Below are 8,952 nucleotides of genomic sequence, written 5' to 3'. Positions count from 1 at the left end.
GCTGGGATTACAGGCTGAGCCACCGCGCCCGGCCAGACTCTCTCTGGATTAAACCATTTGTGGCTTCCTAGTGCCATCTGGACAAAGTCCCAATTCCTCAGTTTAGTATCCATCTGTCCATCCATCCCCTGAGCTGCTCTGTGCCCAGCCCTGTGCTGGGTGATAGTGGGGACACAACAGTGACCATGACAGCCCCAGCCCTGCCCTCATGGGGCACAAAGTCCAGTGAAGGGGACAGATCCATCCCCAGATGGTGATGCTCCAGAATGGGCAGGACTGGAATGGTGAAGCCCAGGAACTGGAGGAGCTCACAGGGGGTGGGTGATGGACCTGGGATGGGGGGAGGTCCAACCAGGACCTAGAGAGGGCTTCCTGGAGGAGGGGGCATCTGACCCAGACTGGAGGATTCAAGGAGGGCTGCCTGGAGGAGAGGACTTTGGAGGTGAGACCAGAAGAATGGGAGGAGTGAGGCAGGAGAGGAGCGTCTACAGAGGGAATAGCACGTGCCAAGGCCAGGAGAGCTTGGAAGTCTCGTGGCTGTGAGACAGTCCCAGCCCCCTGCACACAAGGAGGAAGTTCTCCTTGGGCTGGGTTGAGGCAGGTGGCCGGACAGGTGGCTAATGAATTCAGGGCCAGCAGAAAGGCCCTGAGAATGAGAGTGGAGGCCTGCACAGGGCTTATGTGTGGAGGCGGGTGCTGGAGGCCGAGCCTGGGAAAAAGAGACAGGTAGGTGTATCCAGGCCAAGTAGGGCAGTGGGAGACTCAGCTCTGGCATGGCCAAGCGTGGATGGGGATGGTCTGGAGTGAGTGTCAGGGGACCTTTGGATCAGTAGTGATGGAGGGGCCTTCTCACTCCACTGCCTGGATGCCCAGTGGGCTCTTTTCTTCACTCCTTTCTGTCTCCTTTTCTGTCTCTCCACTCCTGAGCATGACTCACTGTAGCCTCAACCTCCCTGGGTTAAGTGATCCTCTGGCCTCAGCCTCCCAAGTAGCTGAGACTACAGGCGTGCACCACCACACCTGGCTAATATTCATTTTTATTTTTATTTTTGTAGAGACAGGGGTCTCACTTTGTTCCCCAGGCTGGTCTCGAACTCCTGGGCTCAAGCAATCCTCCTGCCTCTGCCTCCCAAGGTGCTGGGGTTACATGCGTGAGCCACTGCACCTGGCCTCCTCTCTCTCTCTCTCTGTTTTGTCTATTTCCGTATGACTCCTTCTCTCTCTTCCCATGTCATTCTCTCTGATTCCTTCCAGGTCTCTCTCTGTCCCACTCTGCCTGTCTCTCTCCTTGTTCTCTGTCTCAGTCTGTAGGTCTCCCTCCCTCACCTCCACTCTGATTCTCTGTCTCCCTCTTTCGCATCACTGCGTCTCCTCTCTCTGTGGCGCTCGCACATCCCCGCGCCATTCCCTGCCAGCCACTCTGTGTTCCCCTCACGTTGGGGCTGATGAGGGATGCACAGATGGGCTGGGATGGGGCCAGGCCCCCTCCCGCTCCTGACTTGGCGTCTCCTCCCCTCTCCAGAGACCCAGCCTCCAGCTGTGACCCCCAGCCTCACACCTGGTTCTGGTTCCCGCCTGGTCCTCCAGCTTCAGGACCCCACCTCCAAAGGCCCCTCCGCTCAACGCCTACCTCCCTAGGGCCCTGCTGGGACATGAGTGCCCACCCAAGAGGCTCTCAAGGACACCGGCAAGGCCTCCAGGCCCTGAGCCCCACTTCTGCCTTCACCTCTGCCTGGGACCTGAGCTGGGCTCCTGGGCCTTGCCAGAAGATGGCGGCTAGGGCCTCGCCGCCGGGACAGAGAAGGGACGGGGTGGCTGGGCAGTCAGGGAAGGAGGGTCGCCCGGATCCGACATTTTGGAGAGATTCCTTCACCCTCCTGTCCCCCCACCTCCCTTCTCTAATTTCTTCTTTTTTTAATGATAAAGTCTTAAAAACACAGAGCCACCAACTGGAGTTCTTGTGTCTATTCCAATATTTCAAATTCTTACCAATTTGAAGCTCATAAGTCACGAATAAGGATACTGATTGGCCGGGTGCAAGCGCGATGGCTCACGCCTGTAATCCCAACCCTTTGGGAGGCCAAGGCGAGTGGATCACTTAAGGCCAGGAGTTCAAGACCAGCCTGGGCAACATAGCAAGACCCCATCTGTACAAAACAAGCAAACAAATTGCCTGGGCATGGTGGTGCACGCCTGCGGTTTCAGCTACTTGGGAGCCTCCCAGAGTGCTGGAATTACAAACAAGAGCCACCAGGCCCGGCCTAGACTCCACCTCTTGACTAGAGGGAACTGCAAAATTCCTGTGAGAGATGTGCGTGCAGGGGAGAATGAAGACTCAGGGCCACGCGTGTGTCACTTTACCAGCTGTGGCTCTCCGGTCACATCCTCTGTCCCATGGGAAATGAGCAGGTTAGGCATGGACAGCCTCACTTCCAAGGCTTCCGGACGGACATGGGTTCAAATCCCACCTCTGGAACGCAACATGACTTCACCTGTCTGGACCCCAGTTTCCACATCTGGAGAACGGGGAGAGCGGCTGTGCCTGTCTTATAGGATGAATGTGCTGATGGTGGAGGTATTTTGAGGAACACATGGGGAACTGTGCCCCGTGTGTCAGCGCCTATCAGAAGCAGAGGCTATCCTTTGTGACTAGGAAAACAGGCTCAGAAACCAGTGTGAGTCCCTTGGGGTTCTCAGCTTTGCAGACCTCTGTCCCCTCCAGCCCCCAGAGAGAGGGACCACCAAGGCAGAGTGTGGGTCGCTCCCCTGTTTGGCTCTGTCTCTCTCCCTCTGGTACCTTTTTTTTTTTTTTTTGAGAGGGAGTCTCACTTTCTTGCCCACACCAGGCTGGAATACAATGTTGGGATCTCAGCTCACTGCAACCTCCGCCTCTTGGGTGCAAGCGATTCTCCTGCCTCAGCCTCCTGAGTAGCTGGGATTACAGGCATGCGCTACCACGCCCGGTTAATTTTTGTATTTTTAGTAGAGACGGGGTTTCACCATGTTGGCCTGGCTGGTCTTGAACTCCTGACCTCAGGTGATCCACCCGCCTCCACTTCCCAAAGTGCCGGGATTACAGGTGTGAGCCACCACGCCCAGCCATTCTTTCTGTCTCTGTCTTGTTCAGACCTCGTCTCTCTCTGTCCCCTTCCCCACTGGAAACCCACATCTTTGGGGCCTCCCCCTCCCTTCTCCTTCAGAGTCCAGGTGACCTCTCTCCCGCAGACCCAGGCTGCTTCATCCTGGCTCGCTGCCCTCCAGTCCCCTCTCCCAAGTGCCCCTCAGCCCCTCTGCCATTCAAGCTCCCCCTCTGCCACCCTCTCCTTAGAGCCATCCTTGGACCGTTGAGTCTCTCGGGCACCCCCCACCATGTATACTGCTGCTCTGTGTTCAAGGCCCAAGGGGCACGTGTGTGGGTTTTTGAGGGACCCCTGGAGCCCCTTCGGGGCGAGCCACGATGGAGAGATTCGCACAGAGACACACACGTTGCTATGAACAGACACACATGCAAATATGCACACGCACACTCCGAAACACACACACATGAAGGATGCACAGAAGATATGCCACACTCAGCCAGACGCGCTGGCTCATGCCTGGAATCCCAGTACTTTGGGAGGCCAAGGCGGGCAGACCACCTGAGGTCAGGAGTTCGAGACCAGCTTGGCCAACATGGTGAAACCCCGTCTCTACTAAAAATACAAAAAATTAGCTGGGTGGGATGGCGCCTGCCTGTAATCCCACCTACTCAGGAGGCTGAGGCAGGAGAATCAGGCTGGGAGGTGGTAGAGATTGCAGTGAGCTGAGATCGCGCCACTGCACTCTAGCCTGGGTGACAGAGCGAGATTCCGTCCCAAATAAAAAAGAAAGAAAGCAAATATCTGCTGAGCAGAAGAGTGAATGAACAAAATCTCAGGATATGCCAGGAGTGATGGCTCACGCCTGTGATCCCAGCATTTTGGGAGGCTGAGGCGGGCAGATTACTTGAGGACAGGTGTTTGAGACCAGCCTGGGCAATATGGTGAAACCCCGTCTCTACTGAAATATAAAAATTAGCCGGGCGTGGTGGCGCATGCCTGTAATCCCAGCTACTTGGGAGGCTGAGGCAAGAGAATCCCTTGAACCTGAAAGGCGGAGGTTGCAGTGAGCTGAGGTCATGCCATGGCACTCCAGCCTGGGCGACAGAGCGAGACTCGTCTCAAAAAAGGAAGAAAAGGACAAGTGTCACAAAAAGCAGAACAGGCACAGGATGAGAGCATGGGCTGCCACTTTTATGACCTTATGGAGCCCTTCAGTGAGGGCCGTGTCCCGGGCTCTGTTCTAGGAACCATATACCTGAGAATCTGTTGAACCCTATGGCAGCCCCGGGAGGTGGGTGCCATCACGGTCCCCATTTCCCAGACGAGGAAGTAGGACCAGAGAGGTGAAGCGGCTCATCCAAGGTCACACAGCTGGAGATTGTGGGGCTGGGCTCCATTTGAACCCAGGCAGCCTGGCTCCAGGGCCTGGGCACTAACCACCGTGCTTCCAGCCTCTCTTTTTTTTTTTTTTGAGATGGAGTCTTACTCTCTCTTGCCCAGGCTGGAGTGCAATGGTGCGATCTCAGCTCACTGCAACCTCCATCTCCCAGGTTCAAGTGATTCTTCCACCTCGGCCTCCCGAGTAGCTGGAATTACAGACACCCCCCATCATGCCCGGCTAATTTTTGTACTTTTGTAGAGATGGGGTTTCACCAAGTTGGCCAGGCTAGTCTTGAACTCCTGACCTCAAGTGATCCGCCTGCCTCGGCCTCCCAAAGTGCTGGGATTACAGATGTGAGCCACTGTGCCTGGCCTGATTTTTAATTTTTTAATTGCTTTTGTTTGTCTTTGAGATACGGTCTCACTCTGTAACCACGGCTCACTGCAGCCTCAAACTCCAGCACTCCAGCAATCCTCCTTCCTCAGCCTCCCCAGCAGCCGAGACTACGGCCACAAACCACCATGTCTGGCTAATTATTTATATTTGTTGGTACAGATGGCTTTTCACTGTGTCTCCCAGGCTGGTCTTGAACTCCTGGGTTCAAGCTGTCCACCTGCTTCAGCCTCCCAAGATGCTAGGATTACAGGCATGAGCCACTGCACCTGGCCTGATACTGTTTTCGTGACTATGATGAGAGTATTATCTCTTCCCAAAACTCCCCGGGACTCAGGTGGAATGGGTGATGGGTAGACAGCAGGAAGGACTTCAAACAATCACCCTCCCTTAAAGGCAGGTGGGGGAAGGAATATGAGGGAGGGGCAGGGCCAGGCCAAAGCTTTGAGGTCGGCTGAGAGGGGAGGCAGTTGTTTAGTGTATCTCCTGCCTGATGCAGGGGAGAGGTCCCAGCGGCTGGGACACTGGGAAGTGGGGGAGGGGACAGCTCTTCTCTTCCCCTCCTCCCCCTTTTCCCAGAACCTGGAAATGCCTCTCATTAACTGAATCCTGTCTAATTAAACCAATTGGATGTGCCTGGGGAGAAGGGAAATTGGGTGGGAGGTTAATTGTAACTAAAAATACCTCCCCCACTTCCTGGGAGGAGGAAGCCGCCGCGGGACCTGCGTGTATGGTAGGTGGGCATCGCAGAGCAGGAGGGGCCCCTGGTGCAGGGGCATCCTGGGTCATGGGGGTGAGGACCCAGGGGATAGGCAGGTGGGGCGCGGGGGCTGCGGTCGTTGTATGTCTGACCCCTGTGTTTCCTCTCGGCCTGTGGACTTGGAATGTGGTGGTCGAGGGCAGTGGTGGAGGGATGTCAGTGTGGCTAGAGCCACCGCCCGTGTGTCCCGTTGCTGAACGTGGTGTGTGTGTCGCTGAGTGGCAGTGTCTGTCACACGTGCCTTGGTATAGGTTGTGTGTCTCTGTGTAGGTTCCTGTCTGTGACGACAAGACGGCACTTGGGTTGGGATTGTGTGAAGAGCTGGTCTCTATCAGTTGTGTCTGTGTCCACGGCATCGTTGTGTCGTGATCACTCTCCTCCTAGGTCCGAACTTACAGTGGGACTTTGGGAGGCCGAAATGGGTGGATCACCTGAGGTCAGGAGTTCAAGACCAACCTGACCAACATGGTGAAACCCTGGCTCTTTTAAAAATACAAAAATTAGGGTGGGCACAGTGGCTCTCGCCTGTAATCCCTGCACTTTGGGAGGCCAAGGCGGGCAGATCACCTGAGGTCAGGAGTTCGAGACCAGCCTGGCCAACAAGATGAAACCCCATTTCTACTAAAACTACAAACAATTAGCCAGGTGTGGTGGCGGGTGCCTGTAATCCCAGCTACTCGGGAGGCTGAGGCAGGAGAATCGCTTGAACCTGGGAGGCGGAGGTCTGTCTCTTATACACATCTAGATGTGTATAAGAGACAGGGGTGACAGAGCAAGAATCGGAAAGCCTGACTCCAATGGGGATAACTGGATCTCAGGGTGGCAGGGAGCAAGTCACCGAACTTAATCACCAAAGGCAAGGTGGGCGTCGTTACCGCTTGCACAGCAGAGTCCAAGCAGCCATCAGAGTGCTATGACTTGGCCGGGCAGTGGCTCAGGCCAGTAATCCCAACAAATTGGGAGGCCCAGGTGGCAGAATCTCTTAAGGCCAGGAGTTTGAGATTAGCCTGGGCAGCATAGTGAGACCTGTCTCTACGAAAAAATTTAAACAATTAGCCAGATGTGGTGGTGCTGGCCTGTGGTCCCAGCTACCAGGGAGGCTGAGGCAGGAGGATCACTTGAGCCCAGGAAGCCGAGGCTGCAGTGAGCTGTGATTGTGCCACTGCACTCCAGCCTGGGCAATAGAATGAGACCCTATCTCTAAAGATAATACATTTTTAAAAAGAATTCCAGGAACCCACCCCTAAAACCAGCCCTTCCCCTCCCTCTGCAGAATAAAGGCCCCATCAGAGGGGACATGCTGGGCGTCAGGGTCAGAGGAGGAAGGTCGGAGCTAAGACCTGAAGGATGATGAGCTGTCAGGTGGGTGGAGGGGAGAAGCTCAGGAGACCGGGAAGGGGAAAGCGGAGGTGCACAGGCCCTGACCGGACAGAGGGAGCCGCAGGAGGGAGGCCGGCGTGGTGGAACCTTAGGGGAAGGCAATGATCCTGCCTCCCTCCAGGGGGCGCTGAAGAGCCGTAGATTTCTTTCTGTTAACAGTTTTATTGAGACTTATACGTAAAATTCACCCATTTAAAGCGTACAGTTCAATGGCTTTTAGTGTATTTATAGGGTTGTGCACCTGTCACCACAATCAATTCTAGAATATTTTCAACATCCCCAAAAGAAACTCTGAATGCCCTAACAGTGATTGCTGGCCCCCAGTCCTTGGCAACCACCAATCCCCTTTCTGTCTCCATGGGTTTGCCTATTCTGGACATTTCACGTAAGTGGAATCACGCTACACTGCCCTTTGTGACTGACTTCTTTCAGTAGCATATCTTCCAGCGGCAGCTTTCAGTAGCATGTCTTCCAGCTGTAGTGTCTGTCAGTCATTCCGTTTTTGTGTGTGTGTGTTTTAGTTTTATTTTTTAGAGACAGAGTCTTGCTCTGTCCCCCAGGCTGAGTGCAGTGGTGTGATCTCAGCTCACTGCAACCTCGATCACCCAGGCTCAACTGATCCTCCCACCTCAGCCTCTCGAATAGCTAGAACTACAGGCATATGCCACCACGCCCAGCTAATTTTTGTATCTTTTGTAGAGATTGGGTCTTACTATGTTGTCCAGGCTGGTCTCCATCTCCTGGGCTCAAGCCTCAGCCTCTCAAAGAGCTGGGATTAAAGGCATGAGTCACCACGCCCAGCCTGTTATTCCTTTTCATTGCCGACTGATATTCCATTGTCCTGGAAGAACTTTGAGCAGAGAAGGGACAGACTCGGGCCAGTGCTTTATCCCGCCAGTGGATTACAGGGCATAGGACGGGTTGAATTGTGTCACGCCAGAGGGTATGCTAAATTCCTCCTCCCAGCGCCTGGGCATGTGACCTTATTTGGAAAAAAGGTCTTTTCAGATGAGGTCACAGGGTGGGCTCTGGTCCAACATGGCACGTGCCCTTCTACAGAAAGGGACTGCCGGCAGCCTGACAGAAGCTGGAAGAGGCTGGGAAGACTCCTGGCAGGTTCCCGAGGGAGCTCAGCCCAGCCGACACCTTGGCTTCCAATTTCTGGCCCCTAAGAATGTGAGATATCTGTTGTTTCAAGTCACCCAGTCTGCGGGGTTTTGGTACACAGGGAGGCAGAGCGGAGGCGAGAGGATGACGAGGAGGGGAGGAGCACAGGGAGGGAGGGGCTCATCCAGGGACTGCAGGAAGGTGCATGAAGGATACTGGGGCACAGCAAGGTGGCTCATGCCTGTAATCCCAGCACTTTGGGAGGCTGAGGTGGGAGGGTCACTTGAGGTCAGGGGTTCGAGACCAGCCTGGCCAACATGGTGAAACCCTGTCTCTACTAAAAATGCAAAAATTAGCCAGGCGCGGTGGCGGGCATTTATAATCCCAGCTACTCAGGAGGCTGAGGCAGGACAATCATTTGAACCCAGGAGGCAGAGGTTGCAGTGAGCTGAGATGGTGCCACTGCACTCCAGCCTGCATGACAGAGCAAGACTCCATCTAAAAACAAAAAAGATACTGGTAAACAGAGCCAGGCATTTTGGAGTTGAGGGTGTCACCAAAATGAGCATGTGTCACCTTCCAGGGATGGTCAGTGTGTGGCTGCTACAGCACCTGGCAGGGGGTAAATGCCAAAACATGGCTGGGCGCGGTGGCTCACACCTGTAATCCCAGCACTTTGGGAGGCAGAGGCGGGAGGATCACGAGGTCAGGAGATCGAGACCATCCTGGCGAACACAGTGAAACCCCGTCTCTACTAAACAATACAAAAAAACTAGCCGGGCGAGGTGGCGGGCGCCTGTAGTCCCAGCTACTCGGGAGGCTGAGGCAGGAGAATGGCGTAAACCCGGGAG

The 8,952-nt window shown here is 54.8% G+C and overlaps 1 protein-coding gene across 1 annotated transcript in view; it reads left to right on the top strand.

Moving 5' to 3' along the window:
- MEIS3 (Meis homeobox 3) overlaps positions 1 to 1,941 on the top strand; it is a 28,918-nt gene extending 26,977 nt beyond the window's left edge. Inside the window, exon 13 of the mRNA XM_011970060.1 lies at positions 1,525 to 1,941. The gene's annotated coding sequence lies outside the window, so the exon portion shown is untranslated. The remainder of the gene's footprint in view (positions 1 to 1,524) is intronic.
- Positions 1,942 to 8,952: the final 7,011 nt, after the last annotated feature.

The sequence above is a fragment of the Mandrillus leucophaeus genome, unplaced genomic scaffold (genome assembly GCF_000951045.1).
Source record: "Mandrillus leucophaeus isolate KB7577 unplaced genomic scaffold, Mleu.le_1.0 Scaffold120, whole genome shotgun sequence".
Taxonomy (NCBI): domain Eukaryota; kingdom Metazoa; phylum Chordata; class Mammalia; order Primates; family Cercopithecidae; genus Mandrillus; species Mandrillus leucophaeus.
This window is presented reverse-complemented; position numbering and strand designations above follow the sequence as displayed.